This window comes from Equus asinus, chromosome 2 (assembly GCF_041296235.1).
Source record: "Equus asinus isolate D_3611 breed Donkey chromosome 2, EquAss-T2T_v2, whole genome shotgun sequence".
Classification (NCBI taxonomy): Eukaryota; Metazoa; Chordata; class Mammalia; order Perissodactyla; family Equidae; genus Equus; species Equus asinus.
This window is the reverse complement of record NC_091791.1, coordinates 74,813,859-74,841,031: the sequence shown is the minus strand read 5'-3', so window position 1 is coordinate 74,841,031 and position 27,173 is coordinate 74,813,859. Positions and strand designations below refer to the sequence as shown.

Genomic DNA, 27,173 nt, shown 5'->3' with positions numbered 1-27,173 from the left:
TGGCATAAAGAATACCTTTCTAATTATGAAACAAAAAAGAAGCTGTAAAAGAAAAGATTGATCCATTCAACTACATACAAATGTTTTAGAATATGCCTGGCAAAAACTAACATAAATAAAGCTAAAAGACAAATGACAAACTGGAAAATACATGTTTCAACTCACATCACTAACAAAGAACTAACCTGACCTAATATATAAAGAGCCCCTTTTTAATAAAAAGGAAAAAAAAATAGCACCAAAGAAAAACAGCAAAGGATACAGAGGTGGAGGGGGGTGGGGGTGGGAGTCCTCCAAAATAAAAGTAGATCTTAAACATGAAAGGATGTCCAAATCCACTTATAATAAGAGGAATGCAAATTAAAATTTCAATAAGATTTTTTTTCACCAATAAAAATGCAAATATCCAAAAACTCGTGATCTTTTATGGCAGCAAGGGTGTGGTACAATAGGCACGTATGATGGTTGGAGGCCATGTCGGTCAGTACCTCAGTGGAAGGAAATCTGGTGGTATCCATCCAAACCACTAAAGCTTAGGGCTGGCCTGGTGGTGTAGTGGTTAAGTTCACATGCTCTGGTTTGGCAGCCAGGAGCTCACCAGTTCTGATCCCTGACGCAGACCTACGCACTGCTTATCAGTCATACTGTGGTGGCATCCCACATATAAAATAGAGGAAGATGGGCACGGATGTTAACTCAGGGCCAATCTTCCTCAGCAAAAAGAGGGTGAGTGGTGGATGTTAGCTCAGGGCTAATCTTCTTAAAAAAAAAAAAACCCTACTAAGGCTCATATCCTTTGACTAGACAATCTTACTTTTGAGAATTTAACGTGCATTATACTCATTTGTGTATTACAATGGGAAAAGTGTGGAAACAACTAAACCGACCATTAACAGGGAATCAATTAACTAAATCATAGGTCATATATACAGTGGAATACTATGCAGTGACATGAAGAACAGGGAAGTTCCTCATGGACTGTTGGGGCACATTCTCCAAGATATATTTGTAAATAGATGAAAGAAGCAAGGTACAAAGTAGTACCTAAAATGTGCTAGAATTTGTTCTTAAAGTGAAGAAAAATCTGTTCCTAATGTAGAGAAACCAACTCTGGAAAGACACACCAGAAATGAGAAATACTGGGTGCTTCTGGGAGGACTGGTGACTGGGAGGCAGGCATGGCAGGGGCCCTATTCATTAGGTACCCTTAATACCTTTTATTTTTCAACTCCATGAGTGCACTATCTTCTCAACAAATAAGAGTTAAATAAAAGTAAGTAAATAAGAAACGAATAAATAGGACCGCTCTGGAGAGGACAGGAAGTTAGCTGAGACCTTCCTTACACTGGGCAGCAAAAGGCTGCCTGCAGTGATGGCGATAGGGAGCCAGCAAAAGAGAGCGGCCACTGTGGGGTAGAAGAGGGGAAGGCGCCTGCAGTTCTGGAACCCCTGATGATTACAAAGGCCACCGGTGAGAGCTTGAGACAAAAGCTGGAGTTTTTTTATAATTATTATTGGGGCACACACTTTGGTTTTTAGCTGCCAGGCTGACAGGACCTGCAGAAAAACGAGTTCCCTGATATCCAGGAATTCCCTCCTCATCCCACTCATCTGGCGCCAAACTTGCCAAACAGTGCTATTTCCCACTCACTTGTTCCCTTCCTAAGGCTCTATTACAGATCAGGGCTGGCTTTCCCACTCTTCGAACCCACCAGGAGATCCAGCCCAGACTGAGTTCAGGAGAGAAAAGGGGGCTGTGTCTGTTGTTGCCCTTGATCGTGTTCAGGTGCTCACACATGTGGAACCAAAAAATATTCATTCACCGAACAAGCAAATTGATAGCTGCAAACCCATTCTGTGTTTCACCCTCGCACCCTGTACTTGTCTCTTCCTTTATGTGGTGTGCTTTATACCCACGCCCTCATTCTCAGCTCCTTCTTTGCCCAAGCACATCAATTACCAATGGTTACATCAGAGCAGCATCAGCAACACCAGCACCCTCATCACCTCCATGGCCTTTTATGGAGCCCTCCCTCGATGTCAGTAACATTATCTCCAGGCTCCTAGGAGGACTGAATGACTCTGAGACCATCTCTAGGGACACCATGTACACCACGTCAGTGAAGAGACACAAGGAGAGCAGGTATCCGGTCAACATGGGATCACGATGAGCTCTAGATTGGTGACCTAATCCTAAACCAGCCCCAGCTCTGCCTTCAACAGGGTTGGCTCAGAAGCAAGTCTGCACACTTACAATGAGCCAGGGACAATAGAGATGGGGGAGGGAGAGGCTCCGACAAGGCATACCCGGGCTAGATTGTAAGCACGTCCGCCTGGAGGAGGAAGTGGCAGCTGCTGGCTGCCTGAATCAGAATCTTGTGAGGTGCTCGTGGAAAATGCATGTCCTCAGCCTCATCCCAAACCTGCGGGAGGAGACTTCCCGTGGGTTGGCTCCCTGAGTCTGTACCTTAAACACCTGGGGAATTCTAACAGACAGCTGGGGAAGCACTCCAAGAAACATGGTCCTAAGAACTCCATACCCTCTGCTTTTTTATTTTGTAACTTTTTATTTTGAAATGATTTCAAACTTTACAGAAGCGATTCAGGAATAGTACAAAGGACTCCCTGATACCCTTTATTCGCCAATTATTCACAGTTTGCTACATTTGCTTTCTCTATATATACATATATAAATATATACATACATATATACATATATAATTATCATTATTTTCTAAACCATTTGAAAGTAAGTTGCAGAGACATCATTCCCTTTTACCCCTAAATACTTCAGCAATTTTTCCTAAGAACAAGGATGTTCTTTCATATAATAGTAGTGTAATTTTCAAATCCAGGAAGTTTAAAACTGAAGCAATTATCTATTCTTTAATCCATATACCAGCTTCTTGAATTGCCCAATAATGTCCTTTATAGCCATTTTCCCTGACCCAGGATCCAATCCAGGCTACACGTGGCATTCAGATGCCACAGCCCTGTAATGGGGCACATTCCCCAGTCTCTCTCCATTCTCCTAACTTGGACCCCTGTGTCTGGGCCTGCCTGCTTTCTCCCCCTCCCTGTGCACAGATCCTGTGCCTCTGAGGACAGAAGATGGACACACAGAAGAGGACAGGAGCAGGATGACAAGACCCTGACCCTGAAGACATCTAGCTGTTAGGTCATTCTTGACCACTCTGCCAAAGCAGAGGGGGAGGAGAAGAGGGGAAGGGGTGGGAGGTCAGGTCTGTACCGGCTGCCCCAGGGCAGGCTGGTTCCTAGAGTGCCAGGAAAGAGGCGGACGTGACTGTGCCCCAGAGACATCAGCAGCAACCACACAACTTAGCTCCCTTCAAACCAAGTGCTTTCATTCTAGTGGGGCTCCCAGAAGTGAGCCGGCCAATTTCCTTCTCATGAATAATTCAGCCTCCCAACCTCCTGCTCTGATCTTAAGGAGAGGCCATTTTTAGCTCAGCCTGAAACCACTGACTTTTCCATTTTCTCCCACACCTGGAAGAATACTCTGCAGCCATCACCACTCTGCCACCCCCACCCAACCCGCAACCCCCTCTCTCTTTTTTTCTCTTCCCTCCCACTCCTGCCACTGTTGCTGTTTTTCTCATCTTTCTTCTTCAAGACCAAAGCACCTGGATTCACCTCTAAAAAAATGCTTTTCCTGGCCTTGGAGTAGGCAGTAAAGATGGGGAGGGTCCATGGATGTGGAGCGATTATTCATATCTAGTTGCTAGTTACCATTACAGTGTCTCATTTCATTCAAACTCAAGCACAATGGAGCAAAGTAGGTAATAAAGAGCACCCCTCAGGAGCCTCTAAATGGGGGAGACCTTACATATGCCCGGACACAGATTGCTAGGGAGGCAACGAAGCTCAGGCTTCGGGCGAGAACCTGGGAGGCGCTGGAGCAATGCATTAACACAGTCATGCTTCTGGAAATTTTTGTAAAGTAAGATTCTTTATATTTTTTTCTTAAAAAAGGCCACCTAGATTTTATCAGCTACCACCCTATAAAACTGGTATCAATTCCTGTATACACAGATAAGATACGTGTGTGTATGTACATGATATATGTATGTGTGTGCAATAGATGCATAGACATAGATAGCTGTAGCTGTAGTGTCCTCCAATTAGTTCTTTTAAAGACAATCAAAATTTAAATAAAAACGATTACTCTGACATTTCAGTTTGTTTTCAAACAGGGGGGCGAGGAACTATCAAGCCGATGGAAGCATGACTATTAAAAACTTGTTCTGAATCTTTTGAGCAAAATTCCAGACTGAAGGAAGTTTTTATCCTTTTCCTTTTTTTTTTTTTTAACATTACTGGATTCTTTCGTTTCTAATCCAAAAATCACTTCTCTGGCTTTCTCTTTACCAGACACAGTATAAACCCTCACAGTCAATGTGGTACAGAAATCTACAGCTAAAATGCACAGCTTTTGGCTGAAGGAGCAGAGGACAGAGTAGAACTCAGCCAGCGCCTGGCTGAGAAATAGCGTGCACACAGCACTTGTTGGTCCTGCTTCTCACAGCCTCTTCCAGAATGTTACAGTCAGGGAATGATTACCATTTGGTCAGCTGTCTTCCTATCTAAAATCATGTTCATCTTGTTCTTTTCTCCAATATGCAGCCTCATTCAAGAAAATAAAGACCATTTTTCATCTTGCAAGTTATTCCATTTCAAATATTCTCTTACTAAATAAATTGATTGTGTGAATAAAGTTGTTTTTTCCAACATTTCCATAATAATTCAAAGATACATCTTGTGTTTAATCTCCATACCTTTTCTTAGAAGAGTTTATGGAATATAAGCAAGATATTCTCATTGTTCCTCTTGATATAGAGTGCTTATGTTTACAAGCCAGGTAATAAAACCAGTGAGGGAGTGGGAACCCAGGCAAGAAAAAGACTCTGACAGGTTATGTTGAAAGGACCTTCCTTTCTGGGGTGCCCTAAAAGCCACACCACTCCCCTCAAATATCACAAAGCTTGGGCCAGTGTGGTGGCATAGTGCTTAAGTTCAGCATGCTCTACTTCAGCACCCCATAAGTCACAGGTTCAGATCCCGGGCACAGACATACACCATGCATCAAGCCAAGCTGTGGTAGCATCCCACATACAGAATAGAGGAAGATTGGCACAAATGTTAGCTGAGGGCCAATCTTCCTCACCAAAACATAAAAATAGAAATAAATCACAAAACTTGACATGACCCTAAGCCATTGCAGGGCCTTTCCAAAGTAGAACTGAACTCCATTCCGGTCCAATTGCACACCCTTGGAGTTCAGGGACCAGTGATCTACGAGGTGACAACTAGGCATTTGGGTGGCTTCTGAGGAAGTTATCACTTACTTAACTTCTATAAAATGAGAAGCACAATCTGAAATATCAAAAGCAGCTACCATTTATGGAGCCAGGCTCTATGCTAAGTGCTTTTCATATATTCTCTCATCTAACCTTCAAATAAAACCTGGAGAACTATAATAAAAAAAAACCTCAGAATATAACAAGTATTGGCAAAGATGTAGAGAAACTGGAACCCTTGTACACTGCTGGTGAGAACGTAAAATGGTGCAGTCACTATGGACAACAGTATAATAGTTTCTCAGAAAATTAAAAAAGAAATTACCATATGACCTAGGAATTCCACTCCTGAGTACACACCCAAAAGAAATGAAAGCAGCAATTTGATCAGATGTTTATACACTCGTGTTCACAGCAGCATCATTCACACTAGCCAAAATGTGGAAACAACCCAAGCGTCCAACAACAGATGCATGGATAAACAAAATGTGGGCTACACATACAAAGGAATATTATTCATCCCTAAAAAGGAAGGAAATTCTGACACATGCTACACCATGGCTGAACCTTGAAGACATTATGCTGAGTGAAATTAGCCAGTCATAGAAAGACAAATACTGTATGATTACACTTATATGAGGTACCCAGAGTAGTCAAATTAACAGAGACAGAAAGTAGAATCATGGTTGCCAGGGGCTGGGGAGAGGGGAGAAGGGGGAATTGTTTAATGGGTACAGAGTTTCAGTTTTACAAGGTGAAAAGAGTTCTGGAGATGGGCAGTGGTGACAGTAGCACAACATTATAAATGTGTTTAATACCATTAAGCAATACACTTAAAAGAGGGTAAGACAGTAAATTTATCACATGTATATTTTACCACAATAAAAACAAAATCCCATGAGTGAGTTGCTATTATTTTGCAGATGCAGCAACTGAGACACAAAGCTCGTGCTGCAGGTAAGAGGCAGAGCCGGACTCTCGCCAGGCAGGGGACTCTCAGGTCTGGGATTAACCGCCACCATGTACCATCCACCATGGACCACCTACTTGATTAAAAAAAAAGAAGAAGAAGAAGAAAAGAATATAAAAACAATAAATATGTAAAATAATAAATAAAAATGTCCACCCTTGCTCTGGGCACTTAGGGACCCCCAGGGGCCTAAAAGAGTTGACACGGCCCTCCCAGGGTAGCTAGTTACAATCAGAGCCCAATCCTCTACCCCAAATCAGTTGCAATGTCACCACAAATTAGTAGTTGTTTTACTCTATAATATGAAATGAAATTTGAACACACAACTTACAAAACCAGAGTAAATTCTAATAATTCTTCAACATTCCCTGATTTTCCAGACTTCAGTGAGGAGACAGCTGCCACACCTGTCATTCCCAACTTGGTCTTTCCATCCAACACATCCCCACCAGCCCCCTCCTGTAGTCATGAAAGGTGTCCTGAGGGCAAACAACCAAAGGGAAACAGAATCGTCAGAAAGCAACATAAAACAACTCTTCTCATCCCTGGTGACACAGAGTCATCACAAGGCTGTTTTCACCTTGATCCTCTTCAGCAGGTCAAGGGCACTTGATGGCTTAATCTATGTACCTCGATTGAGCAACGATCCACATCCGTCCTGGTGGTGGCAGTAGCTGAGACCCCTGCCATCCATTCACCACACAACAGCCATGCTTCTGTATTTTCAGGTCCTGGATACAAGCTTCACCGGCTCTCCACTTCTAGAAGAGGAAGGGGCTGGGGAGCCCCACGTCCATGAAGACAATCCACCACCCAGGGTCACGGAACACGGCAGCTAACTTAAACTGTGGTATTTAAAACCAAAGGAAAGGCGGAAGTAGCCAAGTAGAGAATGCTGAAAAATAAACATTACAAAACCTCCAAAACCAGAAGCCCGGAGGCATATTTTCTTTGGGGATAAGCCAGCTGTTTGTTCTTCCTTTGGAGGGTGTGATGTTTATTTAACTGGAAAAGAGAGCTTGACTTACTTGTGTGTGTATGTGTGTGTGCATATGCACGTGGAAGGGGGAAGGATGGGGGCCTCTATAGCTAGTCTGGACGTCTGCTCTCAGTGTCAGAGACACGCCAGCACTCTAAGGGCAATGACAAATGAGCATGATCTGTGTTTCTAGAAAAGAAAAGAAGGAAGGGTATAAATAACCATTATTAAATGCCTACTCTGACTGGGCAGATGTAGGCCAATGACTTTACATTTTATGCAACAACCCAGAGTTAGAAATGCATTTTATTGTAGCCCAGCACACACACACACACACAGAGACACATTTACATGTATACGTCATAAAAACAATGCTTGCCCTTACTACATTTGAGGTATTCTGATATTTTCTATCCTATTTTTATATATTTAACTTTTAATTGAGGTCTAACATACCATAATAAACTGCACAAATCTCAAATGGACAGCTTGGTGGATTTTTTTAGGGCTCGCTAATCTTTTTTTATATGTAGTTTTATTGAGATATGATTTACATACCACAAAATTCACCCATTTAAGGTTAATCTCCATAGTATATAAGGAACTCACACAACTGAACATCAGAAAAACAAATAGCCCAATCAAAAAATGAGCAAAGGACATGAACAGACATTTTTCCAAAGATACACAGATGGCCTATAAACACATGAAAAGATGTTCAACATTACTAATCATCAGGGAAATGCAAATCAAAACTACGCTAAGATACCACCTTATGCCTGTTAAAATGGTTATAATAACTAAGACTAAAAACAATAAATGTTGGAGAGGGTGTGGAGAAAAGGGAATCCTCATACACTGCTGGTGGGAATGCAAACTGGCACAGCCACTATGGAAAACAATATGGAGATTCCTCAAAAAACTGAAAATAGAAATACCATATGACCCAGCTATCCCACTACTGGGTATCTACCCAAACAATTTGAAATGAACAGTCCAAAGAAACATATGCACCCCTATGTTCATTGCAGCACTATTCACATTAGCCAAGACATGGAAACTACCCAAGTGCCCATCAACTGACGACTGGATAAAGAAGATGTGTCAATGGAATACTACTCAGCCAGAAAAAAGACAAATTCATCCCATTTGCAACAACATGGAAGGACCTGGAGGGAATTATGCCAAGCAAAATCAGCCATCTGAGAAAGACAAACATCAGATGATTTCACTCATATGTGGAATATAAACAAGCACATGGACAAAGAAAACAGTTCAGTGGCTACCAGGGGAAAGGGGGTGGGAGGTGGGCACAGGGGGTGAAGGGGAGTACCTATGTGGTGACAGACAAGAAATAATGTACAACAGAAATTTCACAATGACATAAACTATTATGAACTCAAATTTAAAAATTTTTAAAAATAAAAAAATAATTTAAAAAGTCACAATGAAAAAAAATTTCACCCATTTAAAGCATATGATTCAATGGTTTTTAGTATATTTCCAGAGTTGTGCAAACACCCCATAATCTACTTTGGGAACTTTTAGAATTCTAGGATTTTCATCAGCCCAAAAAGAAATCTTGTACTCAATATTTATTCTACTTTATTTCTTTTTTTTAATGCTGATCACAACTCACCAAATTTATTTCATTAGTGGGTCGCAATGAAGATGATAAAACCAGTTTCAGAAGTTTTACTAAAATATCTCTTTTACAGCTCACAAGAGGACTGAAAGACACACCTGAGTCCCAGGGGAACCGAGGGGCAGCACACCACAACAATGCTAAGCTTCAGCACTCAGCAGTGACAGAACTAGAAGTCAAAGCCAGTCCGGCAGGCTCCCCTCTGAGCTCTTCCCATTACGTTGTGACAGCGAGAGCCACTGTTGTCCCCTGAAGGTGAAGGCTGGTCAGGAGGACAAGCTGGCCCCACACAGAGCCCCCATTGCAGGGAGATGCTGGTGGCTTGGTCAGCAGGGTGACTCATTGCACAAAACAGATCACAATCAGAAATGTGGTCAGATAGGCTGAATTCAAACCTCACTAATGCAGAGCTCAGCGATGACATTCATAACTTGGGTGGGGCTGGCGTGACACTCACCATGGCAGGATTTAGGAGATGAGTTTGAGAAGCAAACTAATAACATAAAAAAGCCATCAGGGATACTGCTGTCTCAAATTCTTTAAACATGAAGCAAATGACCATGTTTCAGAAGCTGCAGACGATAAAAAGCATACCTATTTTTATAGCATTAATCTATTGTTATCAGTAAAACTTAGAGCAATTTCAATGACACACATTGAAAAATCCTACAGCACAATTGTTGTACAGCATGTTGTGATTAAGTACAGATGAAAAGTGCCTATCTTCTCTCACAGCCCAACTCCTCAACCAGTGGCGGGGAGCGGGTATGTATGTGTTTGTGTGCATGTGTGTGTGCATGTTTGTATGAGTGTGTAGTGTGAGTTTCTGTATATGTGTGTTTGTATGTGTATGTATGTTTGTGTGTGTGTGTGTGTGTTAGGGGAAAAGGGAGTGCTTAATCGTCACCTCTATCTTGGATGATCTAGAAGCTGGGGATATGAAGCAACAGGCAGACATCCCATCTCAAGATATCACAAATTATGTGAACACAGATGCCACATACTAGCCCACCGGCTGCAGAGGGGCTCAGGCAAACGCTGGACAAATGGAAAACCCAGAGGGCCTGCCTTCTGGATCTCTGACAAACTGAGCCACCCTGAGGCGATTTGATCCCTAAGGCATCAAGGCTGAGGGCTGAGGGGAAAAAAGTAGGATGCAGGGAATAGAGAAGGTGCTGGCCAGCCTTCCACTGTAAATAAACATCGTGCCATTTAACAAGCACCTGCCTCTTGGTCTGACGGGTAGTAGAGGAGAGTGAAGGTCACCACAGGGAGGAAAGTGTATTTAAAAAGAGTTTTCCCTCCAGTCTAGCCCTATCCTGTGTCTAGACACCTTCGAGTAACTAAACCAGGTCCCCTTTCCGGATCCCAGTTTCCTGTTCTGTAAGTGGAATTTACTCATCCATTCCAACAAGCATTCCTTAGACACCTTGTAAGTGCCACCAACTGGGATAGAAAGCAAGAGCTCTTTCAGTTTCCCCTAGAAATTCTCTATTGGTTTGAAGTCTAGGGGAGCAGCTAAGATGTTTATACACCAACAATACCAGCTTGGATGCTGGGGAAGAATCAAGTCCAATCAATGCCTAAGAGCTGCGCCTATGACCCTGCAAACCCTACTCCCAGCCTGAACACATCTGCGCCTCAGGCTCAGATAAGCTTGCCTGTGTGCCACCTGCCAATCAAACCCAGGGGCCAGGGTCTCCAGAGAAGAGCAGGAATGCAATTGGTGCAGAGCCATAAAGGCAGCGTGTAACCAGAGCAGGGCTGGCCCCTCGCCGTCGTTGAATTTAGCTTCATCACACGCTTGCTCTAGGATGGGCTTGACATCTGTTTCATGGCCTCCTCCGTGGCCATGAGGGTTCCTGCTACAGGATGCAGCACAGGGTTAAAGGGCACAGCCCCATCCCATAAAAGAGAAGAGAGCTGGTCTTGGGAAGGGCTGGACCTCCCCTCCCCAGAGCACGGGACGCTGACACTGACAAGCAGTACAGGGCAGGGGGGCACCCAGAGTCCTTAGTACCCTCAGATCCAGGTGCTTTTGCTGCCAGATCTCCCCAGGATACGGGTTCCTTTGAACTTTCAAAGGTATGGAAGAAAGCCTGGCTTTTTATGAGTTCTGCTGCAGGCAGAGGAAGTGACTGCTGAAAACGCAGCCAATTAGAGGGAAAGGTCCACAAGCTGCTCTCCAGCAGGGCTTGCTGCAGCCTGCCCCAGGTGGGGGTGCCGAGGTTCCAGTGCCTACTCCTGGGGGCCAGGGGCGGTGGAGAAGGGGCTTCTGGACAGAGGCAGGAAGCCATTCCAAGTGTCCTCTTTTGGCATGAGTCCTCCTTTGGCCTTCTCACTACTAAACTCTGGAAGACAGTGGCTTGGCCTGGCTCCCTTATTCATTGGCCTGGCTCCCCCATCAATTCTAGTGGTGGGAGGAGATGGCACGGTTATTTCTTCTTGAGCAGGATTGTGTTCCCTGGTGCCCCTGTCATAGCCTGGAGCCATACAGCTCTCTGGCAGGGATCTCACCTGAGATTAAAGCCTTATGTGCCACGTCTGTGAAGGAGCCAACCCTCCCTGGGACCGAGAGGTTTCCTGGGACTTGGGACTTTCAAGACTAAACCAGGACAAGTTGGTCACTCTACACACAGGCCCTTTTGCCTCCACTAAGAGACCCAAGGTCTCAATGGGAACAAACTAAACACACCGCTATGGACAGAAGATGTCAAGACCAGCCCTCCAGTTGCAGGATGGACCCAGCCTCTTGTAAGTTCCGGAGGATAGGAGGCATGGAGACTTCCAGACCCAGCCCAAAGCAAACCAGTGGCATCAACCCAGACCTGAGCAGGTCCCTGAGTCAAGCTGAGCCTGGACACTACTCCTGACCCTCCTCTGACCCAGCTGGGGCTGCACCCCGCAGTCCCCAACCCATCGCCGCCAGGAACCCAGGCCCCTAGTGCAGCCCTGCTCACAGCCACCTGGCTGCCCAGGTGTGGTGAGGACAGACACCACCCAGGGTGATGTCCACACAGCATTTCCAGCTCTGTGCATTAGGCCATAAGGAACTCTCTTCTGGGGTTTTATTCTTGCTGACATCCCATATCTCTGGCGGTGTGGAGTGGGGGTGGGTTTGCTGAGAGGCTTGTGGTTAACTTTGCCTTCCAAGGGACCAAGAGCCCAGGTGAAGTATATATAATGCATCTGAAAAGTGAAGGGAAAGCAGGCAAGTGTTCACAGTGGCCTTCTTCTTAACTCTCTGGTTTCTCATCTCCTCCTCTAGCTATCCTGGCCTGTGGGGTTAGGCAGTCCCAGGCCTCAGATACAGGCAGTGAAGGGGAGGGAGGGAAAGCAGAGCCCCAGGGAGAGGAAAAGGAAGTGGATGGGCAAGCAGAGAGAAAAGGCAGGTGTGAACTGTTGGGGTGCCCTGAAATTGCCTCAGTGGCCCCCAAGTCATAAGACTCAGCATTTCCTAAATGCCTCCATGGCTGAGATCTCTGTTAACCACACAGTGACCCTTTCAACATCCCCATGAGGGTGAATTGGGTTATCCCCATTTTTACACACAAAGAAACCATGCCTAAGGGAGGTTAAGCCAGTTGCTCAAGGCAGCACCACTGAGTCTCATCACAGCTTCGTATGACTGCAAAGCTCTCAGCAGCTCTAATAGACAGCTTTCTCTCTCCTAAACGTCTATCTGCGTAAGTACACAGAGAATCTCCCTGCCAAGGGAGTTTCCTATCTTTCCAACAGAAAGATCTATAGGTACTGTCAGAACTCAGAGAGAAGCACTTGCCTGGCCTGAGAGCTTGGAAACAGCCGCTTGGCTCCCTCTGCTGGCTCTTCTGAGCCCACATTAAATCACGTTGGGATGGCAACATGGATATAACAATGATGCTTCACAAAGAAACAAGAAAACGGCAGCCATACTAGAGATGGTTCTGTGTTTGGAATATATCATTCGGGAGGCGTAAGAAGGGAGAGGGGAACAGTTCCAAGCAGCTGGTTTCCTGAAGGAATGCTGAGAGAATTGTTCCCAAAATGCAAGTCATCTTTCAGACTGAAAAGTCTCAAAGGCAGGCAGATTGAGTTCACACTGTCTGAATTCAAAACACAAAGAAAAGACAAAATGAGATCTGATCCTTGACTAAAAACAAAAAAAATAAAAATAAAAACCACACACAGATATACAGAAAATGTTAACAAAAACAATATTTGAGCACTTACTATAAGCCCTGTTCTAAGAGCTTTACCTATATTATCTCATTTAATCTTCACAGCAATCCTATGAGATAATACTATTATTAATTAATTTATTAGATGTGGAAAATGGGATACAGAGATGTAAAGTAAATTGTCCAAGACCACACAGCCAGAAAGTGGCAGAGCTGGGATAGACACAGTAAGCAAAAGGCCTGTGGGAGACAGACTACATGCTGAGGGAACAAATAATTCTGCCCTCCCATCTGTGTGCACTGAGTGTTTCCAGGAGTGACAAGCTGCTTGGTCTGTCTACTGCTCCTTCCTTATTCTGATTCCCCTGGAAACCAAAACCAACAAAGCTTTAGGGTGAAGGTGGTTCCCGTCTCAAATTCTTGCTCCAGTGGGGACCCAGGTTCTGTGTTTGGAGGGATCTGACTTTGACAGTGGTGGCGATGAGAGAGTCTTTAATGAAACAAACTGTCGCGTTGGAGGAACACAATGGAGCTCTCTCTGAACAGTGGACAAAAATGGTTTGGAACCATTTGTTCCAGGTAAAGGAACAAGCCCTCCCAGAAGTAGACTTTCTGCCCCTGCCCCATGAAAACATCATGTCCCTCCATGCGTGCGCGAGCAGCCCGCAGAGACAAAGGGGTGGGCTAAGGAACCTTGGGCTTGGGGCAACTTCACTGTAATAAGTCTCCTCTCATGGTTGGGAAAAGGCATTTGGCACTTCAGGGAAGAGAAGAAAGCCAATTGGCCAAGGTACAGAGACCTCTGAACCTGAGTCCTCAGATCCTAAGAGTCACTCGGAGGTCACATACCCCACTCTGTTCCGTCCTCAGAGATAAGGCTGTGCTTACTTGCCTAGCAGAAGCAGTAAAGGAGTTCAGGGGTAAAGTTTACCCCAACTGACCTTGGCCCTTCCACAAAATGTAAAGCCTGCTGGAGCACAGAACTGAAGAGAATAAAGAGAAATAACCACGTGACTCCTGGTTACGGTGGGATGTTCTTGTCTTATAGAAGGACACTAAAGACTCTTTGAATCCCAGATTTCTACCCTAGCTACAGGGAGGAGTTGATGAACTGGGATGGAGGTGAGAGGGTGGCCACAGGGAACAAGTTTAAACCTTAAAACTAGACACCCTGAGGATCTTGGCAGGGTGTTAGCCCTTCATTTGCCTTCAGATGAGGGACTTACAGCCGACCTTCTGACAGTGTCCCCCAGGATTATGCAAGGACACAGCCAAGCTTTTGGCAGTATGCTGGGGCACAGATGTGCCAGGGAATTTCTGTTAACAAAGCACAAAGAGGAGAAGGAAAGAACAAACCATTTTTGTCCACTGTTCAGAGAGAGCTCCATTGTGTTCCTCCAACACGACAGTTTGTTTCATTAAAGACTCTCTCATCGCCACCACTGTCAAAGTCAGATCCCTCCAAACACAGAACCTGGGTCCCCACTGGAGCAAGAATTTGAGGCTCTGTGTCAGAAGGCAAAGCAGACAGCTCCAGCGGAAACCCAACTGCTCAGATCTACAAGCTCAGGAGCCAGCAGGCCACCTTGGCCACATCCCGCCCACTCAAGGAGTCCTTTCTTTCCACTTGTCTGAGCAGAGTGGGAAGGAGGCCTCCAGAAACCAGCTGGAAGGGAGTTTGCTGGGGCTCTGCTGTCACTGATTGATGGAGGCCTTTCAGGGTCAGAATGACACCATCCACCCTCAACCTACCTCCTACTAATTTATGTTCTCTAAGCTTTAAATCATGGTGACAGCCCTGCAGGCACTTCAACCCATCAGGGCTTCCAGGGCCCTGCAGGCTGGAGCACCAGCTATGCTGCCCTCGCAGTGGGCTCTAACAGGACCACACCCTGACCTGCTCCGAACCACACTCCCAGCTCCTGCAGCTCCCAGATGACCAGCAGAGCCGTGATTTTCCTTTCACTGACTTAGAAGCTCCCTCAACTGAAAAATATTATGGAAGTTAGAAGAAAATGATTGACATTATGACTCATCCTTACCTCGTATTATTACTAAGCTTCAGAGCAAACACCTGCTACTGTCAACAGAATAAATGCTAAATCACTAAGATACGGAAGTTCTTTTTTTAAACAAATTCTACACCGCCACTTAAATCTTGCCAGGCTAGAGGAATTGTCTGAGTGCCCAAGGCATCTGAGTGCTCATTATTTCCACTCCGCCTTTAAATGCTAGACCAAAACTTTGAAGTCTACTGCCTCCTGCAAAGAAAAGAAATAAAAACCACAGCACACTAGAAGGTCTTATTATTTGTGAGGGCACCACAGTAGCTCACTCTCCATATGGTAGCCATAGTCAAGAGCACAAAAAACAAAGCAGGCAGAAGCAGAAATCAGGCAGGCAATGAAAACCAGGCTGGCTAGACATTGGAGAAAGGCTTTCAGAAGCAATGTGACAAGGAAAAGAGAAACTTGCGGATGATTTCTTCTCTGAGATCAGAGCTGTGATCTACAGCTGAAGTTAAGGGGAGCCACACAATTTTCAGAGAGCCAGTAAGCATATATTATGCTCCCACTAAATGCCTGTCATTATGTTTGGAATCAGAGGTTGTCTTGGAGTTTATATAGGCTTTTCTAGAAAAAGAAATCCACTCTTATCAGTCTAAATCACCAGATTGCCTACGTGGCCTCTGCTATCCTGCTTCTCATGTTTCTGACACAGGGAGACCAGAAATGGGATCCACTGTGATCACTGATTCAACTGAAGGGAGAAACTCCGGAGCCTGGCATCACGGATGAGACGCCCCCTACTCACTTCACATACACGAGGCTGTCACACCACTGTTTCCTCCAAAACTCCAAACAGGAAGCAAGGGTGTGACTTTCTTCCCAGGGCACAGTGGGCGCCCACCCTGCCCGTGAGCACACTGCACAAGGAGCTCCGTCCTAGGGACTGTAGCACTTGCTTGCCCCATAGAGTTTAATGCCGAGTTTTATGCTAATATGATCAAAGCAGTAGTTGGGGGTCCCATTGTAAAAAAAGGGGTCTGATTAGCACTATCTGAATTTATATTCCAGCTGGGGAAAAATACATCTGAATCATTGACAACTCCAAAATTCTAATGAGTCCATGAGCTATGGGAATTAGTAAGAGACGTATCATACCAAGAATAATTAAATGACCAATTGCAAGTGGCTGGGGCTTTAGAAAAAGCAGAGGTCAGAGCGAGCAGGACTGAGCGTGGCCTTCTCACTGCAGTGAATGGGCTGACTTTGGACAGGAAAAGGAAAAGGAAAAAGAAGAGGCACCACTGTCAGGGGACACTAGGAGAAAGAAGTGGCACTATGAAGTGGAAATGGAACTAATGGGTTCCAGAGGACATCTGATTAACCCAGCAGGCAAGGAAAGTTTGCTTGAGGGAAAGATAGAAGATGAGGTAACCAATACTATCAGGGTCTTTGGAGATCTATGAGGGAAAAATCAAGATACTGAAATAGCTATTTTACCAAAATTAATCTGATATCAGAGTATAGACCAGATAGGAGTAAAGAAAGAAGAAGGCAGAGAAAGCTTCTAGGAAGCCTCTAATGTCACCAAGACCAGCCCTGAGGAACTGGACGTAGGAAGCAGTGGTCAACGAAAAAGTCTCCAACGTCAGACAAGGCAAGATTCAGTGTCTGGGTGGCTGTAGAAGACAGAAGGAGGAGTGGAAATGATGTGGAGATTTTGAGCCTCTGTGTTTCATGATTCATGGATACTTCCCTCACTGCCCCCACTGTTGCATCCAAATTCTGCCCTGCAAGTGGACTAAGCTCTGAGGCAAAGCTTGGGGTAAACTGGACCTCTCTGGTGGCTGTTTTCATTAGGATAAATTTCAAGTATTCTAAGGGAGAACCAAAATAATCAGGATGTAAACAAAGCAGACATTGATTTCTCTCTCCCATAGTCATCCAAGCATGTGAAAGCCCAAGGCTAATATGACAGCTCATGTGTCTAAGACCAGGCTCCTCTTTTCCAGTTGCTCTGCCATCCCTGTGGTGTCGTCCTTGTTGGTATTCTCCAAACTGACTGGCTCCACCCTCAACATGGTCTAAGCAGCAGGGTGGAGGAAAAAGTAGAAAGAGATCACAGACCTTCCCTTTAAGGATATCACATAGAAGTTGCATCTAATAATTTCGCTCACAGACCTTTGGCCAGGACTTAGTACTGCATGTTGCCACACCAGGGACAAAAGAATCTAGGAAATAGAGTCTTGATCCTGCGCAGCCCAGATGAAAACCCTATTACTATTAAAGAAGAAAGGAATGGATAGTGGGGGGGTGCATTTACTGTTCCTGAAGCACTCCACCTAAAGCAATAAATGACACCTTTTTTGAATAGTGTGGAAAGAATGGCCCAAGAAAATGATGGTACCTCAACAGAAATAAGAAGAGTGAGGAGGGGAGCTGGCAATTGAAGTGAGAAGACTAATTCATTTTGGAATGTTTTAATGAGCCTCCCAAGGGGCATTGGCTTGGGGCCATTTAGAGACCTGGCACTGTAGCCAGGGGAGAGGACAGACTTGGAAACCCAGGTGACACTCATGAAGGCAAAGCCCAGGAATGCCCTCCAATGGGGCTGAGAGGATAGGGGATGTGCCTACCTGGGACTATCCAACAGGCTTCAGTCACAGTGCTGTAGGTTCCTAGACTATCTCCAAAAGTACTCTGTAAATCCTCCTCTCCATTAGCATTCCTTGTTCCAAACGGAACTAGTGTTTTTTCCCCTGGGAGGAAAAGTGTTTATTTTTCCCACTGAGTCTATATTTAAACCCTCGATGGACAATGACTTCTCCTTACTAAGCAAGCTGGTACCTTCTTGATGCCAGTCCCTTTTAGCTTCTGTGTGCAAATTGCAGGGAGGGAGAGGGGCAAAGACAAGAAGGGAAGAGTTGACAATTTCCAAGTCACCTACTACAGCACAAGCTGCCTCTAATTTGGCAATTGTTAGCATTTTTAAGCATCCTGAATTTTTCATTTCCCGTTATTCAGCCATCCATTTTTAAAATGTTTGCATCAATAAGTATGCTCAGAGGCCAAGTGGACTGGGCACCAGCACCTTCACCTCAAGGAAGAGCTGGATCTCTGGCCATTGGGAATGAAGTTGGCTCCAGAACATAAAGTGGTCCCCCATTCCAGGCTGCTTGGCAAAGTTCTAGCCGAACTGAGGAGCCAGCAGCCCGCCCCTATAGTAGATAGATGTAAATGTCAAGTGCCAAAGGGATGTGCACAAAATGAGGCAAAAAAAAGACAATATTCCAAACCATAAATCTGTGGAAGGCTCTCAAAATCCCAACTGCAAGAGTACTATATTGATTGGTGACATTCTGAGCATCACAAGATAAAGTTTTATATTGGATTATTCCTGTCCTGGAGCAAGATCAGAAATGTCATATAGGATGTTTAGATTCACCTGGGGCACAGGGTAAACCAATAGTAAAACGAAGTCACAGTGATGCTTAGCAGTTTGGCCTTCTTGCCAACCAGTTAGGTACAGTTAGCAGATAAGTAAGGTAATGCCCATTTTTAATAGTTTTGTGAACTAACGAGGCAAAAGTAATAAAGAGGCACCTGATGTCTTTGCTTTCAGCGCAGAAGGAAACTAATACTTACCAAGCATATGTTACACATTAGACACTTTATATATGCTATCTCATTTATCACCACAACAATCCTGAGAAACGCATTTTGTTATTCCTACTCTGCAGATGGGGACCCTGAAACTCTGAGGGTTAAGTCAGTCACCCAAGGTCACACAGCTAGTAAGTTGTGTGGCCAGGATATGAGCCAGGGTCAATCTTTACATGTAACTCACTTCTGAAGAAAAGAGGTTTAAGAAGAATCCATGCTGAATTTGTTTCAGCTTAATATTTACACCAAGTCATCTTAATAGAACAGCATAAGACAAAACTTAGGAGTGAGGTGTTGGATACCATCTCCTAGGTTGAATAGGAAGTGGTAACAACACACTGTCAAAAAGAAACGTGCAACGTAGACATGAGGAGGAACTATTTGTACGTAGCACATAAAAGGGTGAAAATGATTGTAAAGGAAATAAACCCAGAATTTTTTCTTAGAAAGTATTACATAAAATCTTGAAAGAAGGGTGTGCCTGTAAAATGTAATATCTACAGAGTAGAAAGATAAAAAGATCTATTTTAAAATTAAACTAAATGAAAAGGGGAAAAGTAAAAATATAATATTATATGTGGCATCAAATTAGCTTAGTAAAAGAAATACGAAACCTACCAGAATGACTAAAATTAGAGGACTAAAAATGCCAAATTCATTGAAGATTTAAAGCACCTGGAACTCTCATATACTGCTTGGTTGGAGTGTAAATTGAGCTTTCTTGAAAAAATTTTTGTTTAACGTTATCTACTCAAGCTAGACATACACCTACACTCTGATCCAATAATTCCACTCCTAGGTAAACACCCAAGGCAAAATAAATGCACGTGTCTACCGAATACCTGAGCATTCATAGCAAGTTTGTTTATAATAGCTAGAAACTGCGAACAACCCAAATGTCTCTTCACAGTGGATGGATATTTCCGATCTCTTGCCTTTAAGGCCATCCATGATTTCCTATTCTTTTACCGATCCAATTGTATTCTCCATTCCTATTACAGAAAAGCCTACAGTTCCAAACAGGCGAGGTACCTCACAATACTAGGTCCCCCTGGGGCGGGAGGAAAACTACAGGAATATGCTGGTGATTCTGTACCTCAGGGCAGCCTGGGTGAAAGGAATGAATGAGCACAAGACCTGGGAGGTGGAGACAGAGAATTAATTACCCTGGGAAGGTTTGCTCGTGTTTACATTTCAAAGGGTAATAAAACCTGGATCCATTCACTTCCCTTCCAAAGGACTGTAATGATCCAGGGACACTAGTGTTGGGACTTAAAGAAGTAAGCAGTTCATTCACAAAAGAGCTAATACACATAAAAAAATGTCCAAGCTCACCAATGCTTAAAAGAAAAGAAATGCAACAAAATTCAGTACCATTTTTGTTTATCAATTTAGCAAAGAGTTTTTACATTTTCTAAAATCAATTGTTGAAAAAGTGGAGATCAGTCTTCTCACACACCAAGGGTAGAAGGCACGTTGGCAGTAAGTTATTAAATGTCTTAACTCATGCACACCCTTTGTCCCCTTTTAAAACTATCCAAAGGAAATAATAGTGGATCCAAGCAAAATCACAACTCCAAGGGCTTCATCACAGGGTTACTTTTGGTAGAAAAACCTAACAGTTCAACAATAGGAGATTGGTTAAATAAATTGTGGTATATGTGTATCTATCCATTTTGAAATACCATGGGAAAATATTTAATGACATGAAAAATGTTCACAATATATTGTTAAATGAAGAGCAAGTTATAAATATTATGCAAAGTGTATGAATATATATGTAAAGACGTGTATATACACATGCATAGAAAAACACTGGGGGAAAAAAAGACACTGGAAGTCTATATACCAAACTAGTGAGAAGATGGGATATTTAAATTTTCTCCCTTCTGCTTATCTATATTTTGCAAGTTTTCTAAAACAAATACTCATAACTGCTGGATTAAGAAAAACAGTAAATGTTATTATATTTAATAACATAAAGGAGTCAGTTGAGAACTGGATGCAGCCTCTGGTTCCCCAGGCAGGACCTCTGCCCACACACAGCTCCTCCGGCTACTTCCCTGGGGCCCAAGCCAGCCCTTCCTCCTCCTGACCCCTGGGCTTCTGGGTCTTGGCAGCCAAAGCTAGTTGTGGGAGGTGGGGGTGATGCGAAGGGAGGGGGCTTCTGATGCTCTTGGGGGCCAGAGGGATGTGATCCCACCAATGTTTGCTGGCTCCCCAAGGCTCCTTACACACACAGCAGGTTTTACAGTATTAATAGATCAGTTCTCTGCGAGTTAACAAGGTGCATGTGAGCTGGCGGCCACCTCACCACAATATACTGCATTGTTTCTGTGAGAGTACATTCCAGGCTCCAAATAACTGACTTACTACTCACTTTTAGCACCTAACACACATGTCAGTTGGGAACTGCCAATTTCCTCTGTACTGGTCTGTGACAGAAACCCAGAGCCTATAAAGAAGAAGATCCGTGGCTGCATTAGGAAGGAATCAATGGCACTCACTGACCTTGTCCTCTGAGCCTAGTAGACATGGTAGCCCATTAACCACTGCCCTAATCACCACCTTGTCAGAGACACTTAATGCAACAGAGATACCACATGACCCCATCGGAGTTGTTGTCTCGGAGGGCCTTGTACCCTGGCCAGCAAAGCCATCCTGAGGTCAGCACCATAACGGAGCAGAAGGAGCTCAGCCTGAGCTAAACTATGCTATCAGCCCCTACTCCCAGCCCCCACCACTCTGGCAGGGTTGTGACACTTCCCTCCAAGTACTGGCTCTCTGAAACCACTCTCTCACCTCCCCTAAGTGGCTCCTGCAGGACCACCCACCCACATGAAAATAAAGTTTTTCTTTTTTCCCTAAAGAAGATAAATATGGAAATGAAAGGTGGACAGCAGTGTAAAATTGAAAAGGATCGGAGACAAGTGGTCTGTGCAATGGGGTTCTCTACCCACTGCCAGTGTTCGGTACAGCCCTGTAAACCAGTTGCTTAGAGTTTATTTTTCCCCATTGACTGTTAGTCGACTGGTCAAACCTAGGATCTTAAGTTCCTTAGTTGCTTGATAATGAATAAACCTATACTGACACAACATCATCCTAAGAAAACCCTAATTTATCAAAAAAGGGAGGGGCTGGCCCAGTGACCGAGTGGTTAAGTTCGCACGCTCCACTGCAGGCGGGCCAGTGTTTCGTTGGTTTGAATCCTGGGTGCGGACATGGCACTGCTCCTCAAACCACGCTGAGGCAGCGTCCCACATGCCACAACTAGAAGGACCCACAATGAAGAATATACAACTATGTACCGGGGGGCTTTGGGGAGAAAAAGGAAAAAATAAAATCTTTAAAAAAAAAAGGGAAAGGAGTAATTATTTAGCCCATGAAGAAAGAATCCCAGAGGCCTCTTTTAAGTGTTAACTTATCTCCTACAGCTGGTTTAGAATGGCTTAGTGAGATGAGACCCCAGGTGAAATCAGGGCCCTGGAACAGTCCTCTAGACTAGGGGGCCAGCAAACTATGGCCCAAGCGCCTTTTTGTAAATAAAGTTTTATTGACACACAGACACCCTCATTTGTTAACTATTGTCTACGGCTGCTTTTGTGCTACAAAGGCAGAAGAAAGCGGTTGCAATAGAGGCCATATGGTCTGCAAAGCCTAAAACATTTACTAACTGGCCCTTTAGAGACAAAGTTTGCCAACCCCTCCTCTGGATAGTGGAGAGCAGCTGGAGCCCATCCTGTTGCCAGAGCACAGCCCCCAACACCTGTATCACAAGAGGAGCCACGGCTCTTCAAGGAGAGATGCAGAGAGGTGCGGAGAGTGGGGAGTTTAAGGGAGAAACAAGTGGAAGGGAGGTAAAAACCATTAAAGAGCTTCAGAAAAACAGACAGCATCTCAAAAACTATATAAATTCGTAAGAATGTATAATTAGATGTACAAAATTATGAGCCTAACCTAAAGTTTTAGCTGGTGCCTAAATCAGAGTACATTTGTTGCAAGCCAGCAGGTGTAATGAAACTTATAACAAGAATAATAACCCACCATGAATTACTAGAGTGACTAGCAAGTTCAAAGCACTTTCTTCCCATCTTTCGTCTACCTTCATAATGTTTATGAGAATTGTTGTTAGACTCATTTAACAGAAGAGAAAACAGATGAAGCTAGAACAAAATTGTATTTGAGGTCCCTTAATTTCAGATGACCATACACTGTTTTATCTAATAAGCTTTTTTGTGAGTGAATGGGGGGGACAATTAATAATTACACTCAGACAACAGGTGTACACCAGAACTGTTCTCAGGCACCCATTAATTCTCACTTCAAAAGCTGTACTCCAGAGAGAAAGCGGAATGAAGAAACTGCAGTTTAGATGATTTTCAGCAAGTCAAATACCACCAAACTTAATCTGGGGGACTTTGGAATGCAGAAGACAGAAAAAAAGAGGTTGTTGTTCAGAAACCTCCCAAGCTCAAAATCCTAGGTAGTGCCTGAGCTGCCCAGTTCCAGGCCTGGGGCCACAAAGCAATTAGCCCATCATCCTGTCATTGGACTTCCAAAGCAGGGAAAGGTCTGAGGATGGAAGGAAGCGAAGGTAGGGAAGCAATACCTGTAGCCAAAGACACTCTGAAATCCACAGGTAGTCCTGACCTTCACAGGGGCCCAGGCCCAAAGCTGAAAGTTTGTATTCTTAGACAAGTAGGTGGAGTGGTTGCAACTGATTCTTCAAATTCTTCCTGTGTGCTGGCAGAGAGAGGAAGGAGAGATGGGTGAGGGACAGGTGTTACTAACCTTTGTTGGCTATTCATCTTTGTCCCTTCCTGCCACAGTGGAGACATCCCATAGAGGTTTAATGAACCAAGAAGTTCAGAGAACCCCAAGCAGGATCAACACAAGGGTAAACACAACACACCTGACACATCATAGTCAAACTGCTGAAAACTCAAAGAGAGAAATCATAAAGGCAGCCAGGAAAAACAACTACCTAGATAAAGTAAGAAATGATAATAATTATAGCTGACTTCTTGACAGAAACCATGGAAGCCAGAAGACAATGGAGATACATCTTTATAGCACTAAAAGAAAAAAAGCTGTTGACCTAGAATCCTATACCAAGCAAAAATGTCTTTCAAAAATGAAGGCAAAATAAAGAGTTTTCAAACAAGCAAAAGCTGAGATCATGCGTTGCTGGCATACCTGCTCTACAAGAAATGTCATATTTTTTTCAGGCAAAAGGAAAATAATACCAAATGGAATTTGGGACCTCAAAAAAAAAAGACCCAGTAATGTGCAGGTAAATATTTAAAAAAAAAAAAGATCTTATTACTCACTGTGTAAGTTTTAACTATTTAAAGCAGGGGTCACAAACTATAACCCATAGGTCAAATCCTGCCTATTATCTATTTTTGTAAATAAAGTTTTATTGGAACACAATCACACTCATTTATTTCCTTATTATATACTGTTACTTTTATGCTACAATGGCAGGGTTAAGTAGCTGCGATAGAGATTGTATAGCCCTCAAAGACCAAGATATTTACTGTCTGGCTCTTTACAGAGAAAGCTTGCCAACCCCTGGTCTATCACAAAAAACTCCAAAGTATTATGAGGTTTATAACATATGTAGATGTAAAATATATGACAACAACAGCACAAAGGATGGGAAGTGGAAATGGAAGTGTTTTGTCACACAGTTCTTACACTACACATGAAGGTAGACTGCGATAAGTTAAAGCTGTATGTTGCAGAACCTAGAGTGACTGCTAGAGAACAAGAATAAAACAAAGAGGTGTTGCTAATAAGCCAAGAGCAGAGATGAAGTAGAACTGTAAAAGAAGTACTCAATTAATCCAGAAGAAGGCAGAAAAAAGGAAAGAAGAAACTTCAAGAAAACATAAGATGGTAGATTAAACATAACTGCATCAAGAATTACCAAAAAATGGTCTAAACACTCCAATTAAAAGAGAGATTGTCAGATAGATTTTTTTTAACAAAGCAAGTCTCAATCTATACTGTCTATAAGAAACCACTTTAAATATAAAGACATAAACACGTTGAAAAGAAAAGCAGAAGGTTGGGAAAAGATACGCCATATAGACAACACTCATTTAAAAAGCTGGAGAGGATCTATCTATAGCAGACAGAGTCGACTTCAGAACAAAGAATATTATTAGGGATAAAAGATGACCATTATATTATGACAAATGGATCAATTCTTCAAGAAGACATAACAAGGCCAAATATGCATGCCCCTAATAACAGAGCTTCAAAACACAGGAAGCAAAAGCTGATAGAAAGGAAAAATAGACAAATGTAAAGTTATAGCGGGAGATTAAAACATTTCTCTCTCCATAATTGATAAAACAAGTAGACAGAAAATCAGCAAAAACATAGAAGATTTCAACAACACTACCAACCAACTTGACCTGATTGACAGTTACAGAACACTCCATCCAACAATAGCAGAATACACATTCTTTTCAAGTGCGCATGGAACATTCACCAAGATAGACTACATTCTGGCCTGTTAAACAAATCTCAATAAATTCAAAAGGATTGAATTCATACAAAGTATATTTTCTTACCACAATAGAATTAAACTAAAAATCAGTAACAGAAATAAAATTTGATGATAGCCAATGTTGTCTAGAGTGTAGAGAAACAGCATTCTCATACATTGCTTACAGGAGTGGAAATTAGCATAACTATTCTGAAGGTTAGTTTGGCCCCATGTACCAGGAACTTACAATGTGCTTTAATCCAGCTATTCTATTCCTAGAAATTATGATAAGGAAATAACCAGAGATGTGGATAAAGACTTCAGTACCAGAAGGTTCAAAACAGTGTTGTTGCTAATAGCAAAGAAAAATGGGGGATGGGAGGTATCTTAAATGTCCAATAATAGCAGGTTAAATAAATTCTGATATAGTCATACAGTAGAACACTATGTAGTAATTTAAGATATTTTAATAGAAAAATATTAGTGTGGTAAAATGTTCACCATAAAATGTTAATGTTAAAGAAGTAAGTAAATTATGAAACAATACATAGGGTATATCCAAATAGCGTGTGTGTGTGTTTATGTATGTAAAAGACTAAAGATAGATATCACAATGTTAACCTCAGTTCTCTCTAATCATGGAACAACAGATAACTATAATTTTCTTCTCTGTGCTTCTCTATAAAATCCAGATTCTCTGAAATTAATATGTATTGCTTTCAGAATCAGGAAAACAAGTTTTATTTAAGAAACATTTTCTGTTATACCCAGTTTGAAATACCTTTTGTTTAGACTGAAGTATACTGCTACATTATGCATAGGTTTTGTTTCATTTTGTTTAAATGACACAAGTAACTGTTCAGCATCTGCTAATACTATAATAACATCTGGAGTGGGAGTGGGTATGAAGTTAGGGAGGAAAGAGAAAAAAGAGCTTCTAAGAAAGAGAGAAAATCTCTTCTAAGGAGAGATGCCACCGGTGCAAAGGGGGACTTCAAAATGTAGACACACACACACACAAAGACACACACAGGAGTGGGGGTGAGGACAGAGAGACTGAGACAAAGAGACAAAGAAACAGACTAGGACGGAGAGCACTCCTTGGCCAGCGGACCAGTTAAGTCCCTCTCCTCCTCCTGCACTGGTGCCTCCTCCCTACAGAATCACCTGTGGTTTGTGGGACTAGCTTAGCTCTGACTCAGGCACTCCCACACATAAAACTCTACCAGCAGAGTCTCTCATTTAGGTTAAAGAGTTACTTTCTAGAGTGATGATTCTCTCAGTCCCATTTTAAAATGTGAAGAACACCTGGACCCAGTGAGTTGATGAGCCTTCTATTCTTCAGGGTGAATTGATTAAATCAACATAGTTAGAAGTCCTGCAGGAAAGACACTGAGTTAAGGGGGGGAAAAGATACCAGGATTCTTGGGCCTGATAGAATCCTCAGGAAGCTTACAATCCCCTTTAGGATTAATTAACTTATGAGAAAATTAGCTGACTTAGAGTTATGAGAATTAGCTGACATAAGAAAAAAGAGCAAATAGGAGAGATGCAGAAGCATGGCAGGAAGGGGGAAGACGCTTGACAGAGGGCTGTGGGGGCCTTAAAACATTTCCACAAAATCTTTGAGACTCTTCCCTTCAAGGGGTGGAGCTTATTGCCCACCTCTTGGGTATGGGCAGGATGCATTTACTTGGCTCAGATGAACAGAATAGGGCAGAAACGGCAGAGTAGGATTTCAGAGACCAGGTCATAAAAGGCACAGTAGTGTTCTCCTCTCTCCCTCCCTCCCTCTCTCTCCCTCTCTCCATCCTTCTCTCTCTCCCTCTCTGTCTCTCTCTCAGACCACTTGCTCTGATAACAGTCAGCTGCCATGTTGTAAAGACACTCAGGCAGTGAGAGGCCCACGGGGTGAGTCAACAGCTGTGTGAGT

The 27,173-nt window shown here is 43.3% G+C and overlaps 1 long non-coding RNA gene across 1 annotated transcript; it reads right to left on the bottom strand.

The window, feature by feature from the left end:
• Nucleotides 1–278: 278 nt before the first annotated feature.
• On the bottom strand, nucleotides 279–7,183 carry LOC106843692 (uncharacterized). The gene is made up of 3 exons (XR_001401265.3): nucleotides 6,919–7,183; nucleotides 6,620–6,767; nucleotides 279–6,361 (listed from the first exon to the last, which is right to left on the bottom strand). It is a non-coding gene; the product is annotated as an uncharacterized lncRNA (long non-coding RNA).
• Nucleotides 7,184–27,173: the final 19,990 nt, after the last annotated feature.